At 37.4% G+C, this 12318-nt stretch overlaps 1 non-coding gene across 1 annotated transcript; it reads left to right on the top strand.

The window, feature by feature from the left end:
* Positions 1–8868: 8868 nt before the first annotated feature.
* On the top strand, positions 8869–8975 carry LOC128289613 (small nucleolar RNA R71). Its single transcript, XR_008279257.1, has one exon. It is a non-coding gene; the product is annotated as a small nucleolar RNA R71 (small nucleolar RNA).
* The last annotated feature ends 3343 nt before the right edge of the window (positions 8976–12318 follow it).

The following is a 12318-nucleotide window of genomic DNA, read 5'->3' as shown; positions in this document are numbered from 1 at the left end:
CAATCCTAAGTGCCTATTTTGAGACTCGGGTCAATAATCGTTATTGTTGGTTCATTCTCTGGACTTAGTCATTTATTTCCATCCACTATCCTTTCATTTCACCCATTCAGCCAACTACTTTGTTTATCAAATCCCTTAGCCTAATTTCATCCACCATTCTTCTAAGCCATTTTAAAACTTCTTGTTTAAGCCTACTTTCTATCCATTTTTAGCCTTCTTCGAAACAAGTCTAGACTTACCCAATTTATCGATTAGGCAACTATTACGACTCGAATCATCATCGAGGCGAGTTCATATATATATCACCATTAACTATCCCTCTTAAGATATTATGAGTTTTGGGTCAACAGTCCTATTTTGTGTTGGTTCACTCTTGCATCTTAAGATTAACTTTCCACCCATCCACAAATATCCACCTAACCAAACAAGCTATCATCTATACTTTTATTTCTTGTTAGCCAAACTTACAACTATCCAAACTCAACCATTTTGAATCCATATTTGTTCCTAAACCCCAATCTAAGCCTAATTCCATCCAAGCTTCTCAAGTCAAACGACACTTCTTCATTAGATGATCGGGCATCTAAACGACTCAACTCACTAACCCGAGGTGAGATCGTATCATCGTGGCAGCTCAATGGATTCAGTAGTGACTTCTTAAGCTAAGGTCGCATCAATAATGATATGGAATAATATTCACCGGGATCAAAGATAAAATTTTCTCTTACCATTTCTTACTGCCTTACATATTTCTCGACTAGCCACTTGGTAGGAAAACAAAACAAACTAAAGTTATAAGCATGCACATCATGTTTGCATCCCCTAAGGCATAGCATCCAACAACCTCCAGATTCAAAAATTTGATTTTGACCTTTACTTGGCAATAATTCTAGAAGACATGCTCTGGGTTTGAATATATGATTTTGGTCGTCCATTGTTAAAAGTAGCAAGGGCTTTCCTTTCATCAACATCTCACATATGAGAAACAAAGAAGAAATAAACAATCAACCATTCAAATAGTCAAACCTGTCACATTTCATCTAAAAAGACATGCTTATGCAAGAGAATGTTGCACAAGAATTTATAGGCTCCACAAAACTATCATAATCAAACAAGTCAAGCTTTGCACGTGAATATCTTTTAACAAACATGTCCAAAGTTTGCATATTTTGAATCAATCCAATGTTTCAATGCATAGCACATCTAGTAAACAACTCTTCATGCCTTCATTTACAACAAAATCCACAAACTGAGAAAGTTAACCAAGAAAAATAAGGAGGTCTTTTGAAAGCTATGTCACTAGCAACATTCTTAACAACATGCAACCTTGATTTCCAGAATTCAAAAACATTAATGAGTCTTACCTTTTCATGATGAATCAAGAATTTTATAACCAGCAACATAGAATGAACAAGGAGCGATTTTAAGTTATAATCAGAATCTTTAAATTTCGTTTCCTTAGTCAAAGGCCAAGAAACAAATAAACATAAATTATTCGGATAAAATTTAGGATGCTTGAGTTCCCAACATATCGAACCAAAATAACAAACACTAGTTTGAACACACAAGCTTGGTCACTCGATTCAACATGCAATAAGAGTTTCTTGATTTCCAATGTCCCACTCATGTTAATCAAAGAAGATGTGATCAAGCAATCATTCAAAAAATCATAAAACTCAAGTCTCACTTGATCAAACTTACAAAAGCATGCTGATGTGATCTAACCTTAATTTAATGAGTCGAGTCGTGTTGTTGCCCGATCGTCTAACGATGAAGTCTTGATGCGAACCTTGTTGCATCATGTTTTGTTACAACTCGATGTCATTGAGAGTGGCCTGAGCTCGAGGGGCCCAAGTGTAAAATAAAGCTTAATCTCAGCTCGTTGAGCTCAATTCAGCTCATTTCCAGCTCAAGAAGCTTGTTTGCTCATTTTGAATTTATTTTGAATTTATTTCATTTTAGTTGCGAGAATAATACTTGCTTAGTTAAATTAGTTAATTTGGTTCAGCTCAATTAGTCCATACGTTCTAAAGCTGCTAGCTATTTAATTAAGTTATTAATATAGTTTAGTCTAAATAAATTTTGGCCATTTTAATTAAGTGTTAGTTCATACATAATTTTAATATGTCCAACCTATTACATGTTTTAAATATGTTTATTTATAGTATATTAAATTAAGTTAAGATTTGAAAGTGTTTATTAAGTATAGTATGTTTAAATGTGTTTTTAATGTGTTTGCTAATGCTTGTAGGTGACTTTTCAGCTAGAATAAGTTAATGACGTGATCTGCCTCGGTTGAATGAGTCGAGTCTATGTAAGTTTCTCGATCATCAATGAGAAGGGTCGTTCACAAAATTATCGATTTGTTTGAATCGGTTTAGGAGGCTGAATGTTATTGAAATGGGGTTCATAGTTGGCTAAGTATATGATGGTAGGTTCGGCTAGAAAGAAACAAAGATAGAAGATATGTGGATGACTCGATTTAGGATGATAGGTTAAATAAAGGAATAAGATAGAAATAGAAAACAAACTTAAACTTCAGGAGTGGATGTGATCGTCTCGTGATAAGTTTTAAAGTTATGATTGATCGAACTTGAAAACTAACTATTATCACGATAAAGGCAAGCGCACCTATCGAACAGTAGTATAGTTTATAGCAAGACCGGAATGTCAAACCCAGACGAACTAAAAGTACTAGTATTAACCTTCTTTTTATTATCTAGCCTAAAAATAAGGGGATTTGTTTTTTCTAAATTAATTAACTAAACTAAGAATGCACAGGAAGAAAATTGGGGAAATAATTTTGGGAAAAACTGATTGATTGGGACAATACCCAAGGGAAAATCCACCTAGGCTTCACTTTTTTATTTGACTCTAAATCAGACGATTTATTCACTTGACTTGATCCTAGAAATCCCTAAGTTATATTACTATCTCTCTCGAGACTAACAACGTCTAACCCTAGGTTGATTAATTGAAATCTCTTTCTAATTAAAACCCCTAGTGTTGCATTAACTCGATCTGTGGATTCTCTTATTAGGTTTGACCCTAATCCGGCAGATTTATGTCGCCCTATGTCTAGGGGTGCAATCAACTCCGCTTAATTATGCTAGATCTACTCTTAGATAGGGACTTTTGCTCCTCTGAATAAGCACATCAATATTTGAATCAATATCCTGGAATATTAAAGCAAGAATTAAGAACACATAATTAAGAACAAAACAAGTATTTATCATATAATTTAGAAAGTAATAACAAAATCCATCTTAGGTTTCATCCCCCTTAGGTATTTAGGGGATTTAGTTCATAAGTGTAAAAGTAAACATCTCAGAATTATAATCATAACAAAACATAAAGGATCTCAAAAACCCCTGAAGGAAATTGAAGGGAGATCTTCAGTCTTGAAGGAGAATCTGACTTCTGAGATGGATCAATCGGCTTTCTTCGTGTAATTCATTGCCTCCTATTCTGTTGTCTCTCTCTAGGTACCTCCTTAGGTGTTTATATAGGCTTTATGGAGTAAGTGGGTTAAACCTAAGTGCCTTTATCATCTCGACATATCAAATCAAATGGTGTGGTCTTGACATGCATAATCGAAGCAAGTTCTAGAATAACAAATCAATATTGACACACTCAAAGCAATAATAAAAGTGAGCATGAAAGAAATAATATATGCTCTAAAGGCTCAACATCTCACAAAAATTATGGCTCTTTGATGTTAATCTTGTGAATTTCAACTCAAGATAATATCTAAACTTGGAGAAACAACCTAAAAAATTTTAATTTTCAAAAATCAATTTTTCATGCTTGATTCTCTAATTCCTTAAAGTTTGAATAGTCAATGCATAAATTCCTATGTTTTAATTCAAAACATATCAATAAGAATCATAAATTAATCAAAATTCATTCTAATAGTGATATGAGTGTGTCACGTGAGAATAAGGCAAAATTCAGGGATTTTTCTGATAATGATATGAATAACCCCCCCACACACACTTAAGATGTACATTGTCCTTAATGTACAAAGATAGATTTACTGAAAAATATAGATATAAGATCATAAGATAGGGAGAGAAGTAAACATTCTTGAATGTTAAATGGAATCCTTGAATTGGATTCATGAAGAGTGGTCGGCTAAGACAAGTGTGAGATTAGAGGAGGATACTCCAGTGGTGGTAGAGGTTCGTTAGTCCACAAGTCCTGAGCCAAAAGAATATTATATCTGGTGGTAGCTATGGTCATGGTCGAGCAGGACATGGTAGTCATGGAGAACCTTTTCCAGTGGAGTTGCAAATTCCTAAGTAATAGTGAGCATTGGAGCTCTTCATAACTGCGATAGAATCATTAACTCTTTAGGAAATATAAAGTAACATGATTACTCGTAAAGAAATGGCCAAAAATATAAATTACTTGATATAAATTATAAAACCTAAAAATGAAGTAAAAATAGTCTTAAAAATAAAATTAAAAGTAATTTAAAAAGGTAAATAAAGATAAAAGTAAACAAATAAAAATAAAGTAAAGTCTTTAAAAATCCTCATCGCCGGATGGTTCGTCAGGTGGGGGTGACAATGAGATGTGAAGGTGCTGACAAATTTGATGTAATGTTGCATCAATGTGATCGAAGCACTAAAAACATTACTGCTCGAATCGGTCAGAGATGTCAAAGAGTGAAGTAGTCATATGAACTGGGCGATGAATAAGTGATAGCTGAGAGGCTGGATCCTCGTGAGGTGGTGGGACATCATCAGTAGTGTCCTCTGGGTCCTCCTGCTCGGCTAACTAAATGAGGCGGTACTGGGAAGGATCAAATCCACATCGTCACTCGATCATCCTCATATAGAGCATACTCGAAATGCCCTGTGGGGACATCTGACTAATGAGGGTGAGGGAAGATGCTTGCACTGCTATGTTGAGGAGACCGAAGTACCGTGCTAGGCGAGTCACATAAGGGCCGATGGAAATGACTCACTTCCTATGCCGCTCCGTCTGATGGGAAATGGTGAGGGCAATGAAATAGGCGAGGTCGAATACGTGCCCATGCGCCATGCTCCATAAAAAATATGCGTCATTAGTGTTGACAACGCCAGTGCTCTCTCGCCGTCCTGTTAAGGTGTCGGCTAGGATGGCGTGCATGTATCCCAGGGATGGGACGAGAGCTAATGCCTTGGAGCGACTAGGGTCATAAGGCCCTCCAATAGTTTGAAGGAGAGTAGTGGATGTGGCGATGGAGGCTGGCAAAGTCGTCTTCATCCATGAACTCCTCTGTGTATACTCTTAACGCGACTCTGTACTCAGGCACACTCAACTGGTAAACTAAACCACCGAGATGGAACTGGACCATTTCAGGATCATCGAACTCTGTCATAACGACTTGAAGATGGAAGGTTGAACAGAATTCGAGTGTGAGCTCGAGGTATGTCGGCTCGACGATCTCAAAGAAAAGCCCCCATGGGTCAATATTTAAGAGGGCCCGGACAGTGTCAGTGAGGTGGATCTGCTCTAGCGCGGCCCAATCAATGCAACGGCCCACACCTAGGGGTCGGGCCCGTAGTATCTGAATAGTTCCTCCTGTGGTCTCGGTGGAAATTGGAGGAATGGATGCCTTATCTCGGCGGTAGGACTTAAGAATGATGATGCTCCTTTTCATTTTTTTGAGAGGGGGACGACAGTCTTCTTACCTTTTGGGTTCGTCATGGTATCTACAATGAAAAGACAAAGTTATAAAAAGTATGCAAACGTGTTAAAACTAAATAAAAATACTCCATAGGGGTTACTGACTAAACAGAAAATCTACTGAAAAATAACCAAGTCCTAATAGATATATCAAATCATTATTAGCATTAGGAATACAAAAATAGTGCTAACGAAATACTTAGTGAATGAGTGCATGATAGCATGAAATCTATGGAAGCACAAGAATGAATGAATGTACATAATGCATCAACTAAAATGGAAAATTTCTAAATAATAAGAAAGGGCATAAGCATGATTATCATTAGACCATTCAAATAAAACAAGAAATAACAAGATAATAGAGAGAAAAGAATGGACAAATGCAATAGTGCTTGCGGGTCGGCCATGGGCGTGGGCAGTAAGGCCGTGTGGTGCACAAGGGTGAGAAGAAGGGAGAAGGGAGAGAGAGAAGAGAAAAATGGAAGGAGAAAGGAGAAAAGAGTGGTCGGTCAGTGGTGGGAGAAGGGATTTTTCAATGGCTAGGGTTAGGTATTGGGAGAAAGGGTTGATGAATAGTGGGGGTTTATATAGATTTTAGGGTACACGGTCATGAGACACGCCCGTGTGCCCTTATTTCAGCCCGTGTGTTTCGTGATTTTAAAATTTAGGTGCGTCTGAAATTTGGCCCACTCCCGTGTTCTTTGGGTGTGTTGGTGCACACAACCGCGTAGCACAGCCTTGTCCTACTTCGTTCGATTCTCACACAACTGTGTATAAATGCACACGCCTGTGTTAGTTTGATAGTATCGACCACAGCTTCTAGACACGGGTGTGTCGAACGCCCGTGTTGTTTTGGTAGTTTCAACCACGACTTATAGACAGGGGCATGTCGCATGCCCATGTTGTTTTGGAAAGATTGTCCATGGCCATGTTGCACGACCATGGCAATGTATTGAATCCCGTGCTGGGGAAAAATTTTGCTCTATTTTCACACAACCGTGTTGCCTCCCGTGGTATGAACACGGCATAAAGCACGCCCGTGTGCTTGGCCGTGTGGATTTGGACCATCTGTGTTCAAGGATTCAATTAGTGATTTAGATCTTAAAAAGTAAAATTTTAAAGAAATCAACACTGTTAGTGCTCGGGTTGCCTCCCGAGAAGCGCTTATTTATATTCTAAGCTCAACTTACCTCAATTTCGCATGATTGTGGTGGACTGAGGAGTTGAAACTCCTCACCGCTGCTATCAATTTTATCAAAATAAGTCTGAGTCGAGTATTATTTACCTTAAAAGTTCCAAATACAGTATGTGTTACCTCGACTGTACCATGTAGGAAGATGTTTATTACCGTAAAGGGAGTCGCTCTGTCCGTATTGTGCTCTAAAGTAGCAATTCGGAGGTCATTTTTATCTAACAATACTTTGTCCCCAACTTTAATTGGCTTTGTTTCATCCCTATGTTCATTGTGGTATCGCTTCGATTTTTCGTGTGCTTTTGGTTTCTCCTTGACAGGTATTCCCCACTCATCTAGGTCATCGACCCGAAGTCTTCGTTCTTCATAGATTGGTCCTTTGTTGATATTTGAACATGGCTCATGTATGCTCCTCGAACGTGTTTTCTGCAAAGAAAGTTGCACCACATGATTAGTATTAGTAGCATGATTTATACAACCACCCTCAATATTCGATGTGTTATTCAAATTACGAGCTTAAAGAGTGATTGTTTCACCACCCACACGAAGTGTGAGTTCACCTGTACCAACATCAATAATGGTTCTAGTAGTTGCTAAAAAGGGTCTTCCTAAAATCAAAGGTATGCTACTATCCTCTTCCATATCTAGAACAACAAAGTCTACTGGGTACATAAATTTATCAATTTTAACAAGAACATCTTCAATGATACCCCTAGGAAATCTAATGGTTTTATTAGCCAATTGAATGCTTATCCTAGTTTGTTTGGGTTTCCCAAGACCTACCTGTTTAAACATTTTATAAGGTATAACATTAATGCTTGCCCCTAAATCAGCCAATGCATTATTCACGTTCAAACTACCAATTAGATAAGGAATCGTAAAACTCTCTGGATCTTTCAACTTGTTGGGTAACTTATTCTGTAAAATAGCTGAGCAAACTGCGTCCAACTCTACATGCGACTCCTCATCCAATTTTCGTTTCTTTGCTTAAAGCTCTTTTAAGAATTTAACTGCGTTTGGCATCTGCGAAAGAGATTCAATAAATGGTAAGTTAATGTGTAATATCTTTAGTAGTTTAAGGAATTTACAAAATTGTTTGTCCGTGTGGTCTTTCCTTATCGCACTGGGGTATGGCACACGAGGTTTGTACTCTCTACTTATCGGTTTTGCTCATTTTGGACCATCTCACCTTTACCTTTACTTACCACAGTTCCTTGCCTCGGTTCTGGTTTAGGTTCAACTAACCCTTTCTTATCTCGAACAATAATCATATTGAGTTGTTCCCTTGGGTTCAATTCAGTATTACTCGGCAAGCTACCTTGTGGTCGTTCAGAAATCAGTTTGGTGAGTTGGCCTATCTGGGTTTTGAGCCCCTGAATCGACGCTTGTTGATTCTTAAGTGCTGTCTCAGTATTCTAAAAATGAGTTTCTGACACTGAGATAAATTTTGTTAGCATCTCCTCAAGGTTCGAGTTTTTTTCCTACTGATAAGGTAGTTGTTGAAAGCCTGGGGGATGTTGTGGCCTTTGATTTCCTTGGCCACCCCACAAGAAGTTGGGGTGGTTCCTCCAACCTACATTATAAGTGTTACTATATGGGTTATTTTGAGGTCTAGAATTATTATTACCCATATATTGAACTTGTTCCTCCTCGGTGCTAGGATTGAAAGGTTGATATTTGTGCATACTCCTCCATTTAAATCGCACCTCATCATTGGATGTACCTGAGTAGAACCATATAAACTGTCAATCTTTTTATTTAAAAGTTCTATCTGCTTAGATAGCATAGTAACCGCGTCGAGGTTGAAAACACCGACTGTTTTTGTTGGCTTTGTTCTCATGACTTTCCACTGATAGTTATTCAGTGACATCTCTTCAATAAATTCATAAGCCTCTTTAGGTGTTTTTTTGTTTAAAGTTCCACCAACGGCTGCATTGATGAGTTGTCTTGTTGAGGGGTTCACACTGTTGTAAAAAGTCTGAACCTGTAACCATAAAGGTAACCCATGGTGAGGGCATCTTCTCAATAGATCCTTGTATATCTCCCATGCATCATAGAGTGTTTCTAGATCCATCTGCGCAAAAGAAGATATATCATTCCTCAACTTAGTTGTTTTAGCCGGTAAAAAATATTTAAGTAAGAAATTTTCGGTCATTTGTTCCCAAGTAGTGATTGACCCTCGTGGTAAAGTGTTCAACCACTGTTTAGCTTTGTTTCTCAACGAAAAGGGAAACAACTGAAAGCGAATGGCATCGTCAGAAACGCCATTGATCTTATAAGTGTTTCAAAACTCAAGAAAATTTGCCAATTGAGTGTTTGGATCCTCGTCCTGCAAACCATCAAACTGAACAAACTGTTGTATCATTTGAATTGTGTTAGGTTTTAGTTGAAAATTATTTGCAGCAATACCAAGTCTAACTATACTTGATTCGGCTCCTGTTAAAGTAGGTTTAGCATAATCATACATAGTACCAGGAGTAGGATTCTGATTTATTGGATTTGCAGCAACCATAGGAGGAAGCTGATTATTTTGATTTTCAGCCATCTCCTCGGTTGTATTATGGATTTCTTCCTCTTGTCCTTCCTCTATATTTCTTAGGTTTCGCTTTATTTCTCTTTGGTTTCTGCGAGCTGTGCTTTCAATCTTACTGTCAAAAAGTAATGGTGCTAACGGGTTTCTTCTAGTCATAAACTATAAAAGCCTGTCCAAAGAAAACAAAAGAAAATTTAGTAAAATTAACAAAACTAAAATAAAATTTAAATTGCAAAAAAATAAATGGCTAAAGTAATAAAAATTAAGCGTTCCTAATATTTTAGTTCCCCGGTAACGACGCCAAAAACTTGATGTGATCGTATCGTGATGGGTTTTAAAATTATTATTGATTGAACTTGAAAACTAACTATTATCACGATAAAGGCAAGTGCACCTATCGAACAGTAGTATAGTTTATAGCAAGACCAGAATGTCGAACCCACAGGAACTAAAAGTACTAGTATTAACCTTCTTTTTATTATCTAGCCTAAAAATAAGGGGATTTGTTTTATCTAATTTAATTAACTAAACTAAGAATGCACAGGAAGAAAATTGGGGAAATACTTTTAGGAAAAATTGATTGATTGGGACAATAGCCAAGGGAAAATCCACTTATGCTTCAGTTGTTATTGACTTTGAATCAGACGATTTATTCACTTGACTTGATCCGTAGAAATACCTAAGTTATATTATTATCTCTCTCGAGACTAACAAAGTCTAACCCTAAGTTGATTAATTGAAATCTCTTTCTAATTAAAACCTCTGATGTTGCATTAACTCGATCTATGGATTCCCTTATTAAGTTTGACCCAAATCCCGCAAATTTATGTCACCCTATGTCTAGGGGTGCAATCAACTCCGCTTAATTATGCTAGGTCTACTCTTAGACAGGGACTTTTGCTCCTCTGAATAAGCACATCAATACTTGAATCAATATCCTAGAATATTAAAGCAAGAATGAAGAACACATAATTAAGAACAAATCAAGTATTTATCATATAAATCAGAAAATAATAACAAGATTCGTCTTAGGTTTCATCCCCCTTAGGTATTTAGGGGATTTAGTTTATAAGTGTAAAAGAAAACATCTCAGAATAATAAGATAACAAAACATAAAGGATCCCAAAAACCTCTGAAGGAAATTGAAGGGAGATCTTCAGTCTTGAAGGAGAATCCGGCTTCTGCGATTGATCAATCGACTTTCTTCGAGTAATTCCTTGCCTCCTACTCCATGTGTCTCTCTCTATGTACCTTCTGGGGTGTTTATATAGGCTTTAGAATGCTTCAAAACCCTCAAGACTGACCTTTTCCGAATAGGACTAGACTTGGGCTCGACAGGGACACACCCGTGTGAGGTGGCTTAGGCCATGTTACAATCTATTAAATAGACACGGGTGTCTGAACAACCTGTGTGAGGAAGTCCAGGCCGTGTTGATTTCCCACGTTGACCCATTTTCTCCGTTTTTTGCCCATTTCTAGCTCTTTTTACCCTCCTACACTCACCTAAGTATAAAACATGAAATTAAAGGATTAGGAGCATCAAATTCCACTAATCTGATGATAATTCATCCAAAAATCTACTAAGCATGGGATAAAAATATGTATAAATTACGACTTATCAGGAGCGATTCAACACTATGATGAGTGTCACCCCGATTCCTATATCGTTTAAGGTGGGATAAGTGATTGGTAGTTGGATAGGAGAACACCACACCAAGTGATGGGATAAGTTCTAAAAACAAGTTCGGTTGAAGCCACTAGCAAGCTAGATAAGTCGCTCGAGACTCATACAAAATTTGAGAGGAAATAAACCTCACAGAAACAAAGTTTCATTAAACAAAAAGTCAAAAGTTTCTTACAAGCTGAAATAAGCAAACTATTTATAGGTATTACAAGGGATAGCTGAATAGGCTCTTAAGATAGCTAAATGGTTAGCTGAAAATTCCAGAATTCTTTAGGAAGATTCCTTGAAGCTTCTTGTGCATGGAGAATGGAAATGGGCAACTTCTTGATGCCTTATTCAGGTAGAAAGTTAATTGGAATAATTGGGAGCTGAAATGCATTAAGTAGGATCAGCCAAGTTGCTTGAATGACCTTATTGTGCTGCTTCGTTTAGCCGAATGTTCTTGGAGAATTTCTGAGCTGCTTAGGGCACATCAATTCTCAAGAAATGTGAACAAGCTAAGTGGAATGGACACTTGAGTGTGAACAAGCAAAACCAAACAGCCCTTGCTGTGAAAGTTCAAAGCCGAATGGTCTCAAGGTGTGAAAAGAACCTTTAGCTGAATTTAAACAGATGTGAAAGCTTTGGTGACCCTTACAATGCACGATGGGTTGCTTAGGAGATAGCAACCAGTAGTTCACTTTGGCTTTTGCTATACACGAAGAGGTCCTTAAAAAAGCTGAACCATCTGCTCCTATTTATGCCATCCCAAGTATGCACTTGTGTCATGGGTTGCGCATGGGAGCCCGCAACCATGACACATCTGTGTGAACTATCAAGAAGGAAAGAGGTTATTTGGCCCAATCAGACCGGGCCATTGCTTGAAGAGATTGAAGGCCCATCTACAAGTTAGACAAATATGGAAACATGATCTTACAAGATATTATTTTATAAGATTACATATCTTAGATAAGATATGTAATCTTAGAAGATATGATTTTATATTTGGTGGTAGGTGCCTTTTAATCTTAGCCATTGATGTACTTAATTTTGTACCGTTGGATTTGGAGAGGCTCAACTATAAATAAGAGACCTCTTCCCTCATTGTAAATCACTTGAGTTTTGAGCAATAAGAATTCTTGAGAGCATTCACTCAAATCTCTCTCTTGTGTTCTTATTTTCTTTGGCTTGTTCTTGTTTCGTTCTTCTTTCATCTTGTTTTGGCTTTAAGGTGCTTTGCTTAAGTTGTGTTTT

The sequence above is a fragment of the Gossypium arboreum genome, chromosome 2 (assembly GCF_025698485.1).
Source record: "Gossypium arboreum isolate Shixiya-1 chromosome 2, ASM2569848v2, whole genome shotgun sequence".
Lineage (NCBI taxonomy): Eukaryota > Viridiplantae > Streptophyta > Magnoliopsida > Malvales > Malvaceae > Gossypium > Gossypium arboreum.
Note: the sequence above shows the minus strand (reverse complement) of the source record. Positions and strands in the feature narration are given on the sequence as shown.